This window comes from Loxodonta africana, chromosome 1 (genome assembly GCF_030014295.1).
Source record: "Loxodonta africana isolate mLoxAfr1 chromosome 1, mLoxAfr1.hap2, whole genome shotgun sequence".
Taxonomy (NCBI): Eukaryota; Metazoa; Chordata; class Mammalia; order Proboscidea; family Elephantidae; genus Loxodonta; species Loxodonta africana.
This window is the reverse complement of record NC_087342.1, coordinates 43,666,225-43,687,531: the sequence shown is the minus strand read 5'-3', so window position 1 is coordinate 43,687,531 and position 21,307 is coordinate 43,666,225. Positions and strand designations below refer to the sequence as shown.

General features: G+C 40.1%; 1 long non-coding RNA gene across 3 annotated transcripts in view; it reads right to left on the bottom strand.

The window, feature by feature from the left end:
* The window catches only part of LOC111752736 (uncharacterized), a 147,455-nt gene that overhangs the window by 52,890 nt on the left and 73,258 nt on the right, over positions 1 to 21,307 (bottom strand). For 2 of the 3 annotated variants that reach the window (XR_010321127.1, XR_010321122.1), the window contains exons 5-7: positions 7,992 to 8,215; positions 6,810 to 6,951; positions 3,693 to 3,871 (exon numbers count right to left, since the gene is read on the bottom strand). This is a non-coding gene — a long non-coding RNA (uncharacterized LOC111752736). The remainder of the gene's footprint in view (positions 1 to 3,692; positions 3,872 to 6,809; positions 6,952 to 7,991; positions 8,216 to 21,307) is intronic. The other variant, XR_010321126.1, reaches the window with a different exon arrangement.

Genomic DNA, 21,307 nt, shown 5'->3' with positions numbered 1-21,307 from the left:
TTCCAGGACTCAAGTCTTCCGGAAGCGAGGAGGTGAAAGGGGGTAAGGAAGACTTTTCCTCTGAGAAGAGTGAGCAATGGCCTGCTCCAGCTCAAGGGAGGAGGGGGGAAGGGGAGGGAGAGAGGTGGTGCTATTATTTAGAACAACCGGACTCTGGGGGTACAATCCCTAGGCATGCCCACGAGGTGTAACAGTGATTCTATATAAGGTTATTCTTCATCCTCCATGAGTAAAAAAGGGACTGTATTACAGCCAGTGGTCTTCAAAGATTCAAAGAGACATGAAGAGAATCAGGACTGCTGGAACATTGAATACGAAGCCATGACAATGGAGGTCAGAGGTCATGTAGGCACAGCCCCCATGTTTACCTAGGAAGCACTTACCATTCAGTAGGACCCACAATTTAAGGTGCAGGGTGAAAGATTTGTTTCAGATTTACTACTCACAGGGACAGTGATTGGTGGTGCTATCTTAATACCTGAACCCAGTCTATCTTAATAGCTGTCTCAAATAATTTTAAAATGCTTTCATCTGTGTTTTTAAATGTGTGAACACCCTTAAAACTACTCTTGAAGCTAATAATTATTTTTCAACTAGGTAGTCAAGTCAGGAAAGTTTGGAAATAAGCTGTCAGAGGAGGTGGGAGCAAAAACACGTAACCCATTATATTTCTGGATTCTCAGAAACCATCCCAGACACCAGGTGGAAATGTCCATCTCTGAACCATGCCAGTGACTTTGGCCACAATGGGGAACTTTTCAATATAACTCCCCTGTTATGCAGAGACACTCTTTCTCAACTGATAATCATGCAATAGTTACTTACTGAGCTTCCAACTAACTAAACACATGCAATATACAAGATACTGAGGAGTCAAAGATAAATAATACTGGGGCCCTCCTCTCCAAGAACTAAAATTCTAGGTGTGGAAGCAGTTATATAACCAAAGATGGTGGTGGTCATGGGACCACTCACTATTGGGGTGGTCTATGTATTTGCATGAAGTCCCCCTAGGCTTCCTGGGGGAAAACAAGGATAAGGACTTTAAACACTAGTGTTTACTTTCAAACAAGGGGCCATAAGGGGTGCCCCTAATTTGGAAGTAGTATGCAGGGAGGGAAAAACACTTGCTTTTAAGAGATGTCAAGATTAATGGGCTCCACTCTGACACTAGGGGTTGTGGTGCTCCCCCTAACGGTCCACCAAGTGAGCTAGGACTTGGGAGCAGCAGAAACAATCAGTTAGGCCTCACTGTTAAAGCTCTACTATTTAAGCCCTGCTATTTTTTTTTTATTATTGAATTGCATCCCTCCAAAGTATGTGTCAAAATTCTAACCCCTTTACCTACAAATGGAGTCCCTGGGTGGCGTAAATGGCTAAGAGCTCTACTACTAATGGAAAGGCTGGCAGTTCGAACCCACTAAGAGGCATCTTAGAAGAAAGGCCTGGCAACCTACTTCAGAAAGGTCACAACCTTGAAAACCCTATGGACAATGGTTCTACTCTGACACTTGACAGCAGCTGGTCTGGTCTGTACCTGTCAATATCACACTGGTTGGAAATAGGCATTTTTCTTTTGTTATGTTAATGGGGTCATACCAGTGTAGGGTAAATTCTAAACTAATCACTTCTGAGTTATAAAAAGGCCAGAAGAGATGGAGAGACACTCACAGGAGAAGACAGACAGATGCCAAGGTACTCCCAGGGCTAACAACAAAAAAAGGACACTCCCTTAAAGCTGATGCCCTGATTTGGACTTCTAGTCTCCAAAACTGTGAGAAAATAAATCTGTATTCTTTAAAGCAACCCACCGTGGTATAGTTTGTTAGAGCAGCACTAAGGAACTAAAACAGGCGTCATGTACCATGTAAGGCCTGAGCATTTTAGCAAGTCAGGAGACTCAAGTTCAGAAATTAAAGCAATCTATTCCACATCGTAGTAGTCGACTGGGATGGGCCACAAACAGGTTCTGAAATCTGCAACATTCAATTTCCAAGTCCTGACACCAGGTTTTAATACAAATGACTCTGCCCTTCTTTTTGACCTCCCTGCTTGCTTCCTCCTTCAACTAACTGCTTTTTCTACATTCTTCTTGCAATAGTAACTATGACTGTTATAATTTATTATATGCCATCTCTCTTCATTGTGTTAGCTGTTGCTGAGTAGGCCCCATGCACAACAGAACAAAATGCTGCCCACTGAGATCTATAGGGCTTTCATTATCTGATTTTTAGAATTAGATCACCAGGCCTTTCTTTCTAGACTGTCTTAGTCTGGGATTTCCGCTGAAAGTAGGAACATAACAACACGACGACCTTCACTGACAGAAGAGTGGTGGCTATGCTTGAGGTGCACTGACTAGGAATTGAACCCAGGTCTCCCACATGGAAGGTGAGAATTCTACCACTGAACCACCACTGTCCCCCTCTCTCTTCATTACCATCTCATTATTCCACTGTTGAAAAGATGTTTCCATGGCAATGCTAAAACACATCTGCATGGGAACTTGGCTACAATAAACTTGTAGGTTCTTAACATGCCATTTAGGGCCAGTTTATCCATCTATGGATTCCAATAAGTTCAAATAGTGGTTAGGTATTCCTCTTCTATCTCCTGCAACTGTTGTGTTTTATGGGTGAAGGCAAGTTGAATCTACTAGAGATGAGCCCTTGGCAACACTGGGTCAGGGGATGTACACCTTGAAGATACTTCTTTCACTGTCATAGACCTACCTGCCTAAAATATTCATGAGGGCTTCCATCTAGTACCTGGGGATTAACATAAAAGGATAGTTCTGAGAGTGAGCCATTCAAATGTCCTCCAATCCAACCTTTGAGAAAACTTGGCCTGTAAGAATTTGCTACAGGGATGTTGTCGCTGTTGTTGTTAATAGCTGTAGAGTCAATTCCAACTCGTGGTGACTCCACGTGTGCTGAGGTGAACTGCTCTATAGGGTTTTCAAGGCCGTGACCTTTGAGAAGCAGATCACTAAGCATGTCTTTCAAGGCGTCTCTAGGTTGGATGGCACCACCAACCTTTCCGCTAGTAGTGAAGCAGTTAATCCTTTGTTCCACCCAGGGACTCCTTTGCTACAGGGGAAAAAAAAAAAAAAACAGGGAAGGGCTGCATAAATGAAAGAACAGGCTACTCTGCGGGAACTGTTCCTGCAAAAGTTCTGACCGTCTAAGATTATCCTGGAATAGTTATACTTATTAATTTGAGGTGAAAGTCTGCCCCTCATCCAATCACCCAAGTGGTGATAACTGGAGCAGAAAGAGCAAATAATAATTATAAAAAAGATAACACCTGAACACTCTCATTTATCGAGGGCCTGCCATATACCAGGCTGGATAGGTACTGAGGGTGGTAGAACTGGTCACTTTGGCTGTGAGAGAGGCAGGAGCAGAAAGTCAATGACTGCACAGCAATCAATCTTGAAGACCACAGAGGTGAAGCATTAGATAATTATAACAAGGAAAAAATAAGAAAGGGCCTGAAGAAGCAGTAAACCCACTGAGAGTGGTGCCGCTGTTACCCTTGAGAATGCTGAGGTACCCTGGGGAAACGGGACACACCCAGACAATTACAACAGAGTGTGAGTGCTATTAATAGAGCAGGAGTGGGGAGGTGTGGGGCACAGAGAAGCTTATTCCTTCCTCGTCCTTAAAGACAGCAAGAACAGCGAGCTTTACCTTTAATAGTGGTTGCTCCTGACGCCTCGTGCAACCAGGAGGCAACAGATGGGAGATGCTGAGTCAGAACGTTGCGCGGGCTCCGCAGTGCATCACGGGATTTACAAATGGCGTAGACAGAGCCGCAGGTGAATCCACATCGATTGCTTCCAACACCTACTGAACTTGCTCTCAGCCACCTAGAAAAGAAATACTCACAGGCCAGGAACATACGTTTAAAGCGGAAAATGAGTAGATAAATATGGTTTAAAAAAAAAAAAAAAAAAGTAGTATTTAATTCCCGGGTCTCTGCCACCACCTTTCAATTATCTGAAAAGGTATCCTGTACTCCTTAATTATTCTGGTTTGGAGTCCGTGAGGCTTTCAGAAATAATCACCTCACGTGGTTAGAGCCAGGGGTTCTTCCTTGGGGTAAAAGTGTAATTTAAAACACCATGAACAGTAAAGGGAGCTGGGAAAGCAGTCACTCTGGCCTATCGCTAATCCTGGCTGGAGCTGGCTGAGCTGCTGTCCAAGAACTGCAGTCAGGAAGCCTGGAGGGCCCTGCGGAGAATGCTGGTGGCAAATCAGCGGAAGATGGGGGCTCCAACCAATTTCCTTTTCTAATTCAAACAGAACTATATTACTGCACTCAGGAGTCTCAAAGCACAAGTTAATGAAAGTCATTTCTGTAAGAAGAAATTGTGGGAAGCAGACTAAAAGAATGGTAACGCCAGCGAAATTTGCAGAAAGAAAGAAAAGGGTCTGAACCTAACTTCGGGAACATATCTGTAAAATAGAAGTAAAACCCCTGTGTCTGTGTCAAAAATGGTGCTTACTACAGGTAAGCAGTAGCATCCCATTGTCATAGAGTCGATTCCAACTCATAGCATCCTTATAGGACAGAGTAGACCTGCCCATAGGGTTTCCTAGGCTGTAATCTTCATAGGAGCAGGCTGCCAAATCTTTCTCCTGCTGAGCGGCTGTTGGGGGCAGGGGGACGTTTCCAACAACCCCACCTTTCAGTTAACAGCTGAGTGCTTAATGACTATGCCACCAGGGCTTCTCAAACAATAACACAGCACCTCCAAAAAAAAAAAAACCTGCTAACTGAAAAGCTTAATAATTCTGTCATATTTAGCACACAATTTAGAGCCATACTCTCTGTAGCTTATGTGTGGTACTCTCTGTAGCTTAGCTATACTATGTTCAGGGCTGAGAAGTGTCATGACATAGGTAGGGCCCCAAAAGAAACAGCTGTAAGGGGAACTTTGTCAGAGTTGGATTTCTTAAAGGAGAAATACCTTCCAGTCTTCCCAAACCTTGACCAATAAATGCATTCAGGGCTCTTCTTGACCTTTAATTGTCCTTCCCCTCAGTGTATCAACCCCCTTTCCTGATATTAGCATCACTTCTATCATCGTGTGGTCACTTCACTTTTTCAGATTTTTTGCCTGTGTTGTAGCAGCTCCCACAGACAGAAATAGTATTAAGACAAGAATTCTATATGGGAGCTGTTTTCCTGGTTTTTGTTACTCTGGATCTCACAATTTATAATTTGGGGGGTAGGGTATGTAAAGTCCATATATTTACATATAATAATTATCATTCCAGCTTTTTTAACTCAAGACTTTAAGTGGACAACAAAAGTATCAGTTGAGAATGACTACGCTCACACTGTGTAATGATTATGTTCACATCACTATATATGGTTATAAAGGACATACACTGGGCTCTGAAATCAATTTCTAATCCCTCCAAGGAAACTAGTTAGTTAGACTGGATCCTCCCACATGTGTCCCACATTGTTCCTAAGTTCTCTGATCTGTAAAAGTCTGATCAGACAGTTTTAGGCCCATAAGCAGTGTGTTAGCAAGGTACAAGAGCGGAAGGTGAAGGGCACCTATAACTTTTCAAAGCCTGATACCCATTGCTGTGAAGTCAATTTCAACTCATAGTGACCCTATAGAACAGAGTAAAACTGCCCCACAGAGTCTCCAAGGAGCAGCTGGTGGATTCGAACTGCCAACATTCTGGTTAGCAGTCAAAGGCTTAATCACTGTGCCACCAGTTAGAACTGTTAAAAAATACATAAAATTAACAAAGCATATTGTGAAATCAAGGCATGGTTCTACTTCCTCTGTCACAATGAAAACTGCAACTTTCTCTTCAAGATTCAAAGACAAAACCCAAGAATGACTCCAAGGAGCACCACATAGATAACTATCAATTATCTGCCCCCCTCTACTTTTTTTTTCCCTGTGGTAAACTGTATGTGTGATATTTACCCAAGAAACCAAAGTCCATAGCCTGAAGGAAAATCCAAATGATCTTAAGTGAAAAAAAAAGAGTAAGGAATCAAGAAGGGTGAATCACAGGACAGGAGCCAGGAGAATCAAAATGAAAGCAGAGCACTATACGCCACAGAGGAGCATTTGCAGCGGAGGACCAAGCTGAGGCTAAGGTAAAGATTTTGAAGGCCTAGTCTGTCAGCCCGCTATGTGACATGGGGTGAGCCCAATGGCTTTATGAAGTTGGGTGGTACAATGATAGACAAATAGAATAGGGCAGAGACTAGAAATAGATCCACGCATCTTAGCTTACCAAACCAAGCCCATTACTGTCAAGTCAATTCCAATTCATAACGACCCTATAGGACAGATTAGGACTGCTCCATAGGGTTTCCAAGGCAGTAATCTTTACAGGATCAGACTGCCACATCTTTCTCCTGCAGAGCAGCTGGTGGGTTTGAACCACTGACCTTTCAGTTAGCAGCCGAGTGTTTAACCACTTTGCCACCAGGGCTCCTACATCTTATCTTACATTCCTCTAAAAGCAAACCCTGAGACAAGGGTTTGAGCAGAAGGAGTTTATTTGAGAGGTGTAGGGAAGTGAGACAGGAGGGAGGCGGCCTATAAAAGGTAAGTAATTAAGCAAGCTACAACAGTGGGCTACAGGAACTAGTTCCTATGTGGAACTCTGGGAAATGGTCTACAACATGTCTCAGAATTATCACAACTAAGGAGTGGATCAATGAGCTGACCCCATTTGAGAAGTGGATGAATAAGCTGACCCCATTTGAGGAGTGGATGAATGAGCTGACCCCATCTGAGGAGTGGGCGAGTGAGCTGGCCCCACCTGAGGAGTGGGTGAGTGAGCTGGTCCCACCTGAGGAGTGGGCGAGTGAGCTGGGATAGTTATAAGCCAACTCCATTCAGACTTCGGTGAGAACTGTTCCCACAGGATGTTAATTCCTCAGAAATTTCAGGCTTCTGTGGTTCTGGAAAAAGTTCACAGACACAGATGAAAATACCAGCAATTGAGAGTCATAAGGAGCACACTGAAAAGATATGCCACATATATGTTATATTTGGCATATGAAAGAAGTAACACTGCAAATAAGGGAGGAAAAAATACTTACTATTCAATAAATGATTTTGGGACACATGACTGTCCATATGGCAAAAGAAAAACTCCATTCCCTACATACTACTATACACGAAAAAAAGTCCAAGTGGATTAAAGAAACAAAGAAAGAAAAATATATAAAAAATTATGGACAAATATCTTTAAGATATCCAGATATAGAACGATTTCTTCAGACAGGAAAATCATAAATTGTAAAGGAAAAAATATACAAATTTGAATTTCTTAAAAATTAAAACATATGATAAAGGCCATCATACATCTGTCAGTTTGTCGTACTGTGGTGGCTTGTGCATTGCTGTGATACTGGAAACTTTGCCACTGGTATTTCAAATACCAGCAGTGTCACCATTGGTGGACAGGTTTCAGCGGAGCTTCCAGACTAAGACAGACTGGGCAGAAGGACCTGGTAGTCTACTTCTGAAAAAACTGACCAGTGAAAACCTTAAAAAAAAAAAAAAAGCCTCACAACTGGACCAATTAAGCAACATCGTGAATGGAGAAAAGATTGACGTTGTCAAGGATTTCATTTTACTTGGATCCACAATCAGTGCCCATGGAAGTGGCAGTCAGAAAAGCAAAAGACGTATTGCATTGGGCAAATCTGCTGCAAAAGACCTCTTTCAAGTGTTAAAAATCAAAGATGTCACTTTGAGGACTAAGCTACACCTGATCCAATCCATGATCTTTTTGGTCACCTCATATTCATATTCATGTGAAAGCTGGACAATGAATAAGGAAGACTGAAGAAGAATTAATGCTTTTAAATTATGGTGTTGGCAAAGAATATCAAATATACCATGGACTGCCAGAAGAATGAACAAGTCTGTCTTTGAAGAAATATAGCCAGAGTGCTCCTTGGAAGCAAAGATGGTGACACTTCACCTCACTTACTTTGGACATGTTATCAGGAGGGATCAGTCCCGGGAGAAGGACTTCATTCTTGGTAAAGTAGAGGGTCAGTGAACAAGAGGAAGCCCCTTAATGAGATGGATTGACAAAATGGCTGCAACAATGGGTTCAAACACAGCAGCAACTGTCAGGATGGCGCAGGACTGGACAGTGTTTTGTTCTGCTGTACACAGGGTTGCTATGTGTCAAAGCTGACTCGACGGCACCTAACAACAATAACAACATATGATAAAGGAACCACAAACAACATGAAAAAACAACTTAAAGATTTAAAGAAGTTATTGGTAGCCAACAAATATGACAAAAGATTAGTATCTAGAACATACAGTTATCTTTTCAATTGGTAAGAAAAAGATAGCCCAGTTGATAAATGAACTAAGGATATAAATAAGGTTCAAAGAGGTACAAATTAGTATCTAAATATATGAAAAAACTTCAATCTCAATAAAACGCAGGGAAATGTAATTTAAAACAACAATAGGATAACATCTCACACTAATCAGATGGGCAAAAATAATGTCTGATAACACCAAGTATTAATCAGGATGTGGAGAAACAGGAACTTAGATGCATTTTTGGTGAGTGACAATCACTGTGGAAAGCAATTTTGCAATAGCTAGTGAGGTCAAAGAGGCCATACTCCATAACTGGGCAATTACAGTTCTAAGGATACACCCTAGAAAACCCTCATACATGTAACAAAGGAGACCTAAAAAGCTGTCAAATGCTGTTTGTAATGTTGTTGTTGTTGTTAGGTGCTGTCAAGTTGGTTCCAACTCATAGCAACCCTATGTACAACAGAACAAAACACTGTCCGGTCCCGTACCATCCTCACAATCATTGTTAATGCTTGAGCCTATTGTTGCAGCCACTGTGTCAATCCATCTCACTGAGGGTTGGTGAAAAAGAGGAAGCATGGTTTTAACAAGAATGATGTCCTTCTCCAGGGCCTGATCCCTCCTCATAACATGTCCAAAGTATGTGAGAAGTAGTCTCTCCATTATTGCTTCTAAGGAGAATTCTGGTTGTACTTTTTCCAAACAGATTTGAAATAGAGAAAGAAAAAGGGCAGGAAGGAAGACAGAGATAGAGGGAGGCAGGGAGAAAGGAAGGAAGAATCTAAATGTCCCTGAGTAGAGGGAATAGATAAATAAAATAGGTTTAATTGTATATGAAATATTATGTAGCAAGGTAGAGTCAAGATGGCGGAATAGACAGACGCTTCTGGCGAGCCCTCTTTACAGCAAAGACCCAAAAAAAACAGTGAAATGAGTATATTTATGATAAGCTAGGAGCCCTGAGCATCAAAGGCAAGCTTAGAAAACAAACCGAGGGACAGGGGGAGCCAGAGACGGTTCAGAAGCGGAGAGGAATTACCGGACCTGAATCGCAGGGAGCCCTCAGGCACCATTCTCGGGAGCAGAGGCAGCAGGCTGGTACTAGCGTTGGGCCGCAGTTTCCTCAGGAAGAAGCAGCCAGCCACAGAGCCTACTTTCACCTCCGGAACCAGAGGAGAATGGCACTCTTGGCAAAAGCTAAGCACCTGTGTATATTTTACCATGCCCACCCACCCCCAAGCCAGCATCAGCGGCTGAATTCCCTGGGCCTGAGATAGCCCCTGTTGAGTGCCTAGACCCATCCTCCCGGCCGTGGAGAAGCAAAAATTTGCAATTGGGTGAAAAGATAATTTGCCACCTCCAATAACCGGAAGAGCTAGGACAGAAGTGGCTCCTGTCCAGGCATAAACAGTCTGTGGACTTTGAGCACCTTTCCCTTCTGCATGCACCTGTCTGGGCCTATTTCAGAAGAACAGGCCCTTGTTGGCAGACTCCAACTGTTTCCGCTGTGCGGTGGAGAGGTGGGTGTTTGATGTTTGACATTGCTTTGCCTATTAAACAGGGTCCTCACCTACCCATATCAAGGGTCTAAGGACTGGTAGCTCCACTCAGGTCATGCAGCCACCCGCGACAGGGGTCCGAGGATAACTGGTACCTCCCAGTTCTTACAATCAAAAACATTGGGTGCCCATGGTCCATCTACAGAAACCACCCACCTGCATGCTGCTCTAGGGACCAAGGACGTGCTTTCCTCAGAGACACTCGGGGTTTAGTTCTCAGCCCCCTGCCTTGTTCAGAGCATGACACCCTGCTGCAATCAGATACAGGTACCTACACCAATCACTCCTACCCCTCTAAGACTATAAGACAGGGCCTGTACCACACACTTGACGATCAGCTACCTGGACACCTGAGCTGAATTCATACAAGAAAAGTGAATGGACTCCTACACTGTTATACCTGATAACAGCTCTAGCCAGCTGGGGACAGGACGTCAGAGCTCCAAAGGTGAAATTACTCATGCTAGCTCACTCAAGCAACCCATTTGGGTATATCGAAACAAAACAAAGCAAGAAGCTACGACACAGTAAGCAAGCATAAACTAATACAATAACTAATAGATGGCTCGGAAACAATAGTCAATATCAAGTCAGATAAAGAAACAGACCATAATCACCTCAACAAGCTCTCAAAACAAAGAATCCAGGGATCTTCTAGATGAAAGTGGATCCCTGGAATTACCAGAGCCAGAATACAAGAGATTAATATACAGGACCCCTCGAGACATCTGGAAGGAAATGAGGCAATACGCAGAACAAGCCAAGGAACACACAGATAAAGCAATTGAAGAAATTAGAAAGATTATTCAGGAACATAGTGAAAAATTTAATAAGCTGGAAAAATCCATAGACAGACAGCAATCAGAAATTCAGAAGATTAACAATAAAGTTACAAAACTAGACAACTCAATAAAGAGGGATTAAGAAATATAATCATAGATCTTCCATATGGAGAGGAAGATACAGCGATACAAAGAAATAAAAGTTAGGTTTAAATTTAGAAAAATAGGAGTAAATAATAAGGTAACCATAAAGGAGACAAACTATCCTACTTATCAAAATAAAATACAAGAAAAAAATAGAGACTCAGCAGAAACAAAATCAGCAACAACAAATATGAGGGAACGACAATATGTAAAGATAATCTCAGCTCTTAAAATTAAGTGGAAAAAAGAAACTGTCAACAACACACAAAAAAGACCTCAAAATCATAGCACTAAATTCATACCTATGCATAATTACGCTGAATGTAAATGGACTAAATGCACCAATAAACAGACAGAGAGTGGCAGAAAGGATTAAAAAACAAGACATGTCTATATGCTGCTTACAAGAGATACACCTTAGACTCAGAGACACAAACAAACTAAAATTCACAGGATGGAAAAAAATATATCAAGCAAACAACAATCAAAAAAGAGCAGGAGTGGCAATATTAATTTCTGACAAAACAGACTTTAAAGTTAAATCCCTCATAAAGGATAAGGAAGGACACTATATAATGATTAAAAAGGACAACAAAACAAGAAGATATAACCATATAAATATTTATACACCCAATGACAGGGCTTCAAGATACATAAAACAAACTCTATCAGCATTGAAAAGTGAGATAGACACTTCCACAATTATAGTAGGAGACTTCAACACACCACTTTTGGTGAAGGAGAGAACATCCAGAAAGAAGCTCAATAAAAACACGGAAGATCTAAATGCCACAATCAACCAACTTGACCTCATAGACATATACATAACACTCCACCCAACAGCAGCCAGCTATACTTTCTTTTCTAGTGCACATGGAATATTCTCCAGAATAGACCACATATTAGGTCATAAAGCAAGCCTTAGCAGAATCCAAAACATTGAAATAATACAAAGCATCTTCTGACCATAAGCTGATAAAAGTAGAAAGCAACAACAGAAAAAGAAGGGAAAAGAAATCAAATACTTCAAAAATGAATAATACGCTGCTCAAAAAACACTGGGATATAGAAGACATTAAGGATGGAATAAAGAAGTTTATAGAATCCAATGAGAATGAAAACACTTCCTAACAGAGCCTTTGAGACACACTGATAGCAGTGCTCAGAAGACAACTTATATCAATAAATTCACACATCCAAAAAGAAGAAAGGGCCAAAATCAAAGAATTATGCCTACAACTTGAACAAATAGAGAGCAACAAAAGAAAACCTCAGGCACCAGAAGAAAGCAAATAATAAAAATGAGGGCAGAACTAAATGAAACAGAAAAAAAATTGAAGGAATTAACAAGACCAAAAGCTGGTTCTTTGAAAAAAAAATCAACAAAATTGATAAACCATTGGCCAAATTGACAAAAGAAAAACTGGAGAGGAAGCAAATAGCCCGGGTAAGAAATGAAATGGGCGATATTACAACAGACCCAACTGAAATTAAAAGAATCATATCAGATTACTATGAAAAATTGTACTCTAAAAAATTTGAAAACCTAGAAGAAATGGATGAATTTCTAGAAACACACTACCTACCTAAACTAACACAAACAGAGGTAGAGCAACTAAATAGACCCGTAACAAGAGAAGAGATTGAAAAGGTAATCAAAAAACTCCCAACAAAAAAAAACCCTGGCCCCGACAGCTTCACTGCAGATTTCTACCAAACTTTCAGAGAACAGTTAACGCCACTACTACTAAAGGTATTTCACAGTGTAGAAAATGATGGAATACTACCAAACTCATTCTATGAAGCCACCATATCCCTGATACCAAAACCAGGTAAAAAAAGATACCACAAAAAAAAAAAAAAAAAAGGAAATTACAGACCTTTATCCCTCATGAACTTAGATGTAAAAATTCTCAACAAAATTCTACCCAATAGAATTTAACAACATATCAAAAAAATAATTCACCATGACCAAGTGGGATTCATACCAGGTATGCAGGGATGGTTCAGCATTAGAAAAACAATTAATGTAATCCATCACATAAATAAAACAAAAGACAAGAATCACATGATTTTATCAATTGATGCAGAAAAGGGATTTGACAAAGTTCAACACCCATTCATGATAAAAACTCTCACCAAAATAGGAATAGAAGGAAAATTCTTCAGCATAATAAAGGGCATTTATACAAAGCCAATAGCCAACATTATCCTCTATAGAGAGAGACTGAAAGCATTCCCCTTGAGATCGGGAACCAGACAAGGATGCCCTTTATCACCACTCTTATTCAACATCATGCTGGAGGTCCTAGCCAGAGCAATTAGGATAGATAAAGAAATAAAGGGCATCCAGATTGGCAAGAAAGAAGTAAAATTATCTCTATTTGCAGACGACATGATCTTATACACAGAAAAACCCTAAGGAATCCTCAAAAACTACTGAAACTAATAGAAGAAGTATCTACATGATACTGCAAAAACTCAACTACGAAAAGACAAATAACCCAATTAAAAAATGGGCAAAAGATATGAACAGACGCTTCACTAAACAAGACTTTCAGGTAGCCAACAGATACAAGATAAACATACACAAATCAGTTGGATTCCTCTACACCAACAAAAAGAACATTGAAGAGAAAGTCACCAAATCAATACCATTTACAGTAGCCCCACAAAGATAAAATACTTAGGAATAAATCTTACCAGAGATGTGAAAGACTTATACAAAGAAAACTATAATACACTTCTGCAAGAAACCAAAAGAGACCTACATAAGTAGAAAAACATACCTTGCGCATGGATGGGAAGACTTAACATCATAAAAATGGCTATTATACCAAAAGCAATCTGTATATTTAATGCAATTATGATCCAAATTCCAACAACATTCTTTAATGAGATGGAGAAACAAATCATCAACGTCATAGGGAAGGGAAAGAGGCCCCAGATAAGTAAAGCATTACTGAAAAAGAAGAACAAAGTAGGAGGCCTTATTCTACCTGATTTTAGAACCTATTATACCACCACAGTAGTCAAAACAGCCTGGTACTGGAACAACAGCAGATAAATAGACCAATGGAACAGAATTGAGAATTCAGACATAAATCCATCCATATATAAGCAGCTGATATTTGACAAAGGCCCCAAAACAGTTAATTGGGGAAAACAGTCTTTTTAACAAGTGGTGCTCGCATAACTGGATATCCATCTGCAAAAAAATGAAACAAGACCCATACCTCATTCCATACACAAAAGTAAGCTCAAAATGGATCAAAAACCTAAATATAAAATCTAAAACAATAAAGATCATGGAAGAAAAATTAGGGACAACGTTAGGAGCCTTCATACATGGCATAAAGAGTATACAAACCATTATAAAGAATGCAGAAGAAAAACTAGATAACTGGGAGCTCCTAAAAATCAAACACCTATGCTCATCCAAACACTTCACCAAAAGAGTAAAAAGATTACCTACAGACTGGGAAAAAGTCTTTAGCTATGACATTTCCGATCAGCACCTGATCTCTAAAATCTACATGATACTGCAAAAACTCAACTACAAAAAGACAAATAACCCAATTAAAAAATGGGCAAAAGATATGAACAGACACTTCACTAAAGAAGACATTCAGGTAGCCAACAGATACATGAGGAAATGCTCACAATCATTAGCCACTAGAGAAATGCAAGTCAGAACTACAATGAGATTTCATCTCACTCCAACAAGGCTGGCATTAATCCAAAAAACACAAAGTTGGACAGGCTGTGGAGAGACTGGAACACTTATACACTACTGGTGGGAATGTAAAATGGTACAACCACTTTGGAAATCGATTTGGCGCTTCCGTAAAAAGCCAGAAATAGAACAACCATAAGATCCAGCAATCCCACTCCTTGGAATATATCCTAGAGAAATAAGAGCCTTTACACCAACAGATATATGCACTCCCATGTCCATTGCAACACTGTTTACAATAGAAAAAGGTGGAAGCAACCAAGGTGCCCATCAACAGATGAATGGGTAAATAAATTATGGTATATTCACACAATGGAATACTATGCATCGATAAAGAACAGTGATGAATCTGTGAAATATTTCATAACATGGAGGAATCTGGAAGGCATTATGCTGAGTAAAATTAGATGCAAAAGGACAAATATTGTATAAGACCACTATTATAAGAACTCAAGAAAAAGTTTAAACAGAGAAGAAAATATTCTTTGATGGTTACGAGAAGGGGGAAGGAGGGAGGGTGGGAGAGGGTTATTCACTAATTAGATAGTAGATAAGAACTACTTTAGGTGACTGGAAAGACAACACACAATACAGGCAAGGTCAGCACAACTGGACTAAACCAAAAGCAAAGAAGTTTCCTGAATAAACTGAATGCTTCCAAGGCCAGCGTAGCAGGGGCAGGGGTTTGGGGACCATGGCTTCAAGGGGCATCCAGGTCAATTGGCATAATAAAATCTGTTAAGAAACTATTCTGCATCTCACTTTGGAGAGTGGCATCTGGGGTCTTAAAGGCTAGCATGCAGCCATCTAAGATGCATCAATTGGTCTCAACCCACCTAGAGCAAAGGAGAATGAAGAACGCCAAAGATACAAGGTAATTATGAGCCCAAGAGACAGAAAGTGCCACATAAACCTGAGACTACATCAGCCTGAGATGAGAAGAACTAGATAGTGCCCAGCTGCAACCAATGACTGCCCTGACAGGGAACACAACAGATAACCCCTGAGGGAGCAAGAGAGCAGTGGGCTGCGGACCACAAATTCTTGTAAAAAGACCAGACTTAACGGTCTGACAGAGACTAGAAGAACCCCGGAGGTCACAGTCCCCAGACCTTCTGTTAGCCCAAGACAGGAACCATTCCCAAAGCCAACTCTTCAGATGGGATCGGACTGGACTAAAAGATAGAAAATGATACTGGTGAGGAGTGAGTTTCTTGGATCAAGTAGACACATGAGACTATGTGGGCAGCTTTTGTTTGGATGGGAGATGAGAGGGCAGAGGGGGTCAGAAGCTGGCCAAGTGGACACAAAAATAGAGAGTGGAAAGGAGGAGTGTGCTATCTCATTAGGAGAGCAACTAGGAGTATATCCCAGGTCCAGTGCCGATTCTGACTCATAGCGACCCTATAGGACAGAGTAGAACTGCCCCACAGAGTTTCCAAGGAGCGCCTGGCAGATTCGAACTGCCGACCCTTTGGTTAGCAGCTGTATCACTTAACCACTACGCCACCAGAGTTTCCTAGGAGTATATAGCAAGGTGTATATAAATTTTTGTATGAGAGACTGACTTGATTCGTAAACTTTCACTTAAACCACAATAAAAATTAAAAAAAAAAAGGTTCATGGCAAAAGAGGTGAAGAGAACATAGGAGTGTGTCTCCACTGAAATTAAGAACAGAGTTGAATACTGTTGTTTTGATCATGGGTATCCTTTTATGTGGTAGCATTGAAGTGAAGCTGTGCCGCTCCTGATTGGTTTACTCTAGGCTTAAGGGCTAGGAACTGCTCAGCCCCTCAGTATGGGAAAAATCAGATTTGGAACACAGTACGTGACTTCAAGGAATGTTTTAACTGTCTGATCCTGCCTTAACCGAATTTCTGCTTTCCTCATATCATAGGCCACTTTTATTCCCCTAATGGCTCAGAGACAACTCTCACTCCAAGTGGGAAGAAGTTTTAAAGCTTTTGTCCAGCATCGCACAACTCAGCATCAGGTCTACTTTGCTGCTACCACAGTCCTAACCTCGTACCCCAATCCTGAAAGCTGTCTTATCTTCTATGATGGGTCCCTCCCAACTCCATTACTCCAAGGCTCAACCTTCTTGCCATCTGAGGTCCCCATCTGCTGATAGGCCCTACTGTGTGCTGGCCACAAGCTCAGACTTGGAAGTAAAACTCTTTTGGTTTTAATTTTGGCTCCTTCACCTATGTACTAGCTTTGTGACTCTGAACAAGTTACTTCACTTTTCTGGGCCTCAGTTTCCGCACTTGATAACAGAAATCATAATAGTAGCTACCTCATAGGGTTATTGTGAGGAGTAAATAGGGATGAAAAGTGCTTATTAGTATAATGCCTGTCTTTAAACATTAGCCACTGGGTGGCACAAATAGTTAAGCACTTGGCTACTAACTGAAAGATTAGTGATTCAAATCCACACAGAGATGACTCAAAAGAAAGGCCTGGCACTCTACTTCCAAAAGATTATAGCCATTGAAAATCGTATGAAGCACAGGTTGAGTTGCCAAGAGTCGGAGTCAACTTGACAGCAACTGATTTTGTTTTGTTTTTTATTATTGTTAGTATCAGATTTTAGCTATTGTGAATATTAGGTCTCCACATGATGTCCCACAGGCTTCTGAATATCACTTTCTCCTAGATTTCTCATTGTCCTGTTTTGGCCACCTGCGAGGCCCTTCTATCACACCGTGTAAGCACTACCCAAGATACATCTTGCCTGTCTCCAGGCTCTTCAAATGCTTCTATTTCTGCAGTTGGGTTTGCTCCCAGAGCCTGTAGCTGCATATGTCCTCTTAGAACCTACAGGACCCCCGAGGGCAAAGATAGAACTAAACACTGACTCTGGTTTCCAAAGCTGTTGTCCTCCTGCATTTAGACATGTATCTAGCTAGACCATGTCCTAAGACATAACAGAAATAACAAAAGGCTACTGATACTCTGTGAATGATGTCTGGTTGCCTCAGGGATAGTGAAGTTAGTGAGATGATAAGATGAGGCAGAAACCAAGCCTTCAGCATGTGAACAAGTTTTAGGCACCATGAACTCCATTATTTAACTGCAAAGGAGGGGGAGCCATTATTTTCTCAGCCTTGGTACTATTGACATTTTGTGCTGGATAAATCTTTGTTGTGGAGAGGGTTGTCTTGTGCAATGTAGGCTGTTTAGCATGGGGAACCATTCCAGGATTGACTGTGGATGTCTGCCATGGGCGTGAGAGTGGGGAGTTGGAGCACCAAACAGGGAGTGCAAAGAGCTGGATTCTCAGCTTGGCTCTGCTCAGTCTATAGGCCAAGACGGCACTCATCTTTCTGTGTGCCAATGGCCTTACTCGTAAAAAAATAAGATTAAGATATCCCTTCTTGCCCTAAAATTCTGTTTTCTATAAGACTATGATTAAATTACTCTTCCTCTCTCCTAAGGAACAACTTACAAATGTGTAAATATATATATATATATATATATGGAAACCCTGGTGGCGTAGTGGTTAAGTGCTACTGCTGCTAACCAAGACGTCGGCAGTTCAAATCCGCCAGGCACTCCTTGGAAACTCTATTGGGCAGTTCTACTCTGTCCTATAGGGTCACTATGAGTAGGAATCAAATCGACGACAGTGGGTATATATGTATATATATGCATATTTGTATACAAAAATTAATTTTGTAGAATAAAAACCAAATATTTCTGTTGGAACACAATTGCCTAGAGAGGTTGCATCTCAAAAGATGCTTAAGTTTGTCAGAGGTACATCTGTCTGGCTGTTACCAAGCGCCTCTCTAGGTACCAAGCTTGAAATAATGTGAATGTGGGTGTTCTGTGGGTAGGAGCTCAGGGGGCCCATCAATACCCTACTAGCACATGAGTTCCCACATATGCATTGTTCAGTTTGGGGATGGGTGGGCATAGGTGGGAGCCCATTTACATTCATCTGAGTCATTCAACTGTATTCCTCATTTCATGGGGGAACTAGAAGGGGTAATGACTGTTTGGCAATTTAACATTTGTAAAGCATTTTGTAATCCTTGAAGAGAAGACATCATGTACATGTAAGATCATTGGCAGTCTGAAACAACAACCGTGTCTCTCTCTCTTTCAGAACCTGCTAATAAGCTCGCTCTTTATACAAATCCTCTTATGCTGCTGTGAAAGAATTTCTAAGAAAAGCCACAGGAACTTCTCCCACTCTTTTCCCCTGCAGTTCATCATCCTTCTCCAAACAAGTGTGTTATTATGTCTGAAATGCTCGGAGCATGAGAACTCTAGGCAGAATTTGACCACATCTTTCTTTTTGGAAGCAAGGCCCTCTACTACTCAGCAGGCATCCTTCAGTTAAAAACTCACCACAAGAAGAGGGTGGGTGCCTTTCCTTATGTCTTCCAGCCTCTCCACACAGTCCACATAGGTCCTAAGGTCTTTCCCCTAGTGCCTCCTTGGAGACAGCAAAGTGCAAGCGATGTGGGAGGACAGCAGGAGGAGGGGGATGGTGATGGGCTCTGCTCCTTACTGTGAGTAAGCAAGCCCTCTCTAGGGACTAATCCTAATAAGCATCAGGGCATATTATAAATCCTTAGTAATTCAAACAGTGTGGTACTGGTACAGGACAAAGGAATATGATTAAAAAAAAAAAAAAAGACTAGATTCATGAGGCACTATAGTAGATTATAAAGATGGCATTTTAGACAGTTAGGGAGAAGATGGGCTATTCAATAAATGGTGTTAGGACACAACAGTCATCTGGAAAAAATTTTATTTTATTTCACATTATAAACCGGGATAAATTTCTGTAAAAAAGAAAAGTTGAAGAAAAAAATGGAATAATTCTCTTATAATCTTGGGATTTGGAAGGACTTTTCTAAACATTACTCTAAATTGATTCAACCACATGAAATAAATTCAGTTACATTAAAAAGAAGAAGAAAATTTCTGCATGACAAATGCTAAGAAGACCAACAATCCATTACAGAAGATGGGCAAAATCTGTAACAGACAGTTGATAAAGAAAATGAAAATGGCTCTTAACATATGAAGATATGCTCAACCTCATATCCAAAAAATAAAAATAAACAAAGATAAAAGCCATGTCAGACTGGCAAAATCTCAATTAACAGCACACTCTTGGGAAGGCTGTGGAGAAACAGTTTCATATAGATCAAGTAGAAGGTTAAGTTATCAACATGTATATCTATTAGGCTTTTGGAAATTTTTATTACAAATATACTCGTACAGTTAACAAATACCACATGTACAGGATTATTATTACATGTTTACAAGAGCAAAAGTTTGGAAACAACCAAAATGTCCATCAATAGGAAATAAAATGAATAAATTATAATTTATCCATACACTTGAATGCAATGTCACATAAGAGTTTTAAAAAATGAGGAAGATCACTATGTAATTACCTGCAAAGATCTACATATTGTTAAGTGAACATAAGGAAGGTAAGAGCAGTGTATATAACATGATATCTTTTGTTTAAAGGGAGCAGAAAAGGATAAGCTTACATAATCATTGCTTATATATGAAAATTCTGAAAGGGTACACAAGAAAATAATAATAATTGTTACTCCTATGTGTATTTGCAGGTATGGATATAGTTACTTATGAACTGATGGATGGGAGAAAAATTTTTCACTGTGTATCTTTTTTATATTGTGACTGTTAGAACAGAGTTCAAAAATTTACAATTTTTAAAAATCTGGAATTAATAGCCAAATAAGTAGAAATAAACTTTTTTAGTAAAAATTGACAAGCTGATTATACGAAACAGAGAAGACCTAGAATATCAAAATAACTTTGAAAAGGAAGAACAGAGTTGGAGGACTTAACTCAGTACCTGATTTCAAGATCTTTTATAAAGCTCCAAAAATCAAGATAGTGTAGTATTGGTGTAAAGATAAATTGACCAAGAGAACAGAACAGTTCAATGTGGAACAGAACTTCAAATTCTCATGGAATCCAGACTTTCTGGAACCACTGAGGATGAATGACTCCCTACCCTGAAACTATTGCCCTGAGACAATCTTTGAACCTTAAACAGAAACTATCCCCTCAAATCATCTTTAAACCGAACAATAGTTTAGCTTAATTAGTAAAGAATGTTTGCCTTGAGCATTGTGCTCTTTTAAAGAATTATCTACATGTGATCAAATTGACAAAAGCAATTCAAAAGGTTAGATAAGAAGCTTAGAGGGCAGTGAGTTTATGTTAATGATGGTGAAATAATTTGGAAAACGTTATCAAGAAAGGTGGCACAACATGAAGAATGTAGCCTTGTTGCTGAATTGTACACATAGAACTTGATGAATTGGTGTATGTTTTGTTCTGATATTTTCAACAAATATAAAAAAAAATAAAAAAGAGAACAGAAGAGCTCAGAAATATACCTACACACATATGATCAATTGATTTTTGACAACATCAAGGCAATTCAATGACGAAAGGATAAATGGTGCTAGAACAATTGGATATTCATATGTAAAGCAATCAACCTTGATCCTTATCTTGCACCTTATACAAACATTAATTTGAAATGGATCATAGACTTAAATATAAGAGTTCAAATCATAATATTTCTAGAAGAAAACAGAAAAAAAAAATCTTAGTTACCTTGAGTTTGGCGAAGATTTCTTAAATACTACACAAAAAGCACAAAGTGTAAAAGAAAAAAATTTGACTTTATCCAAAATTAAGCCCTTCTCCTAAACAAAATTTTCATACACA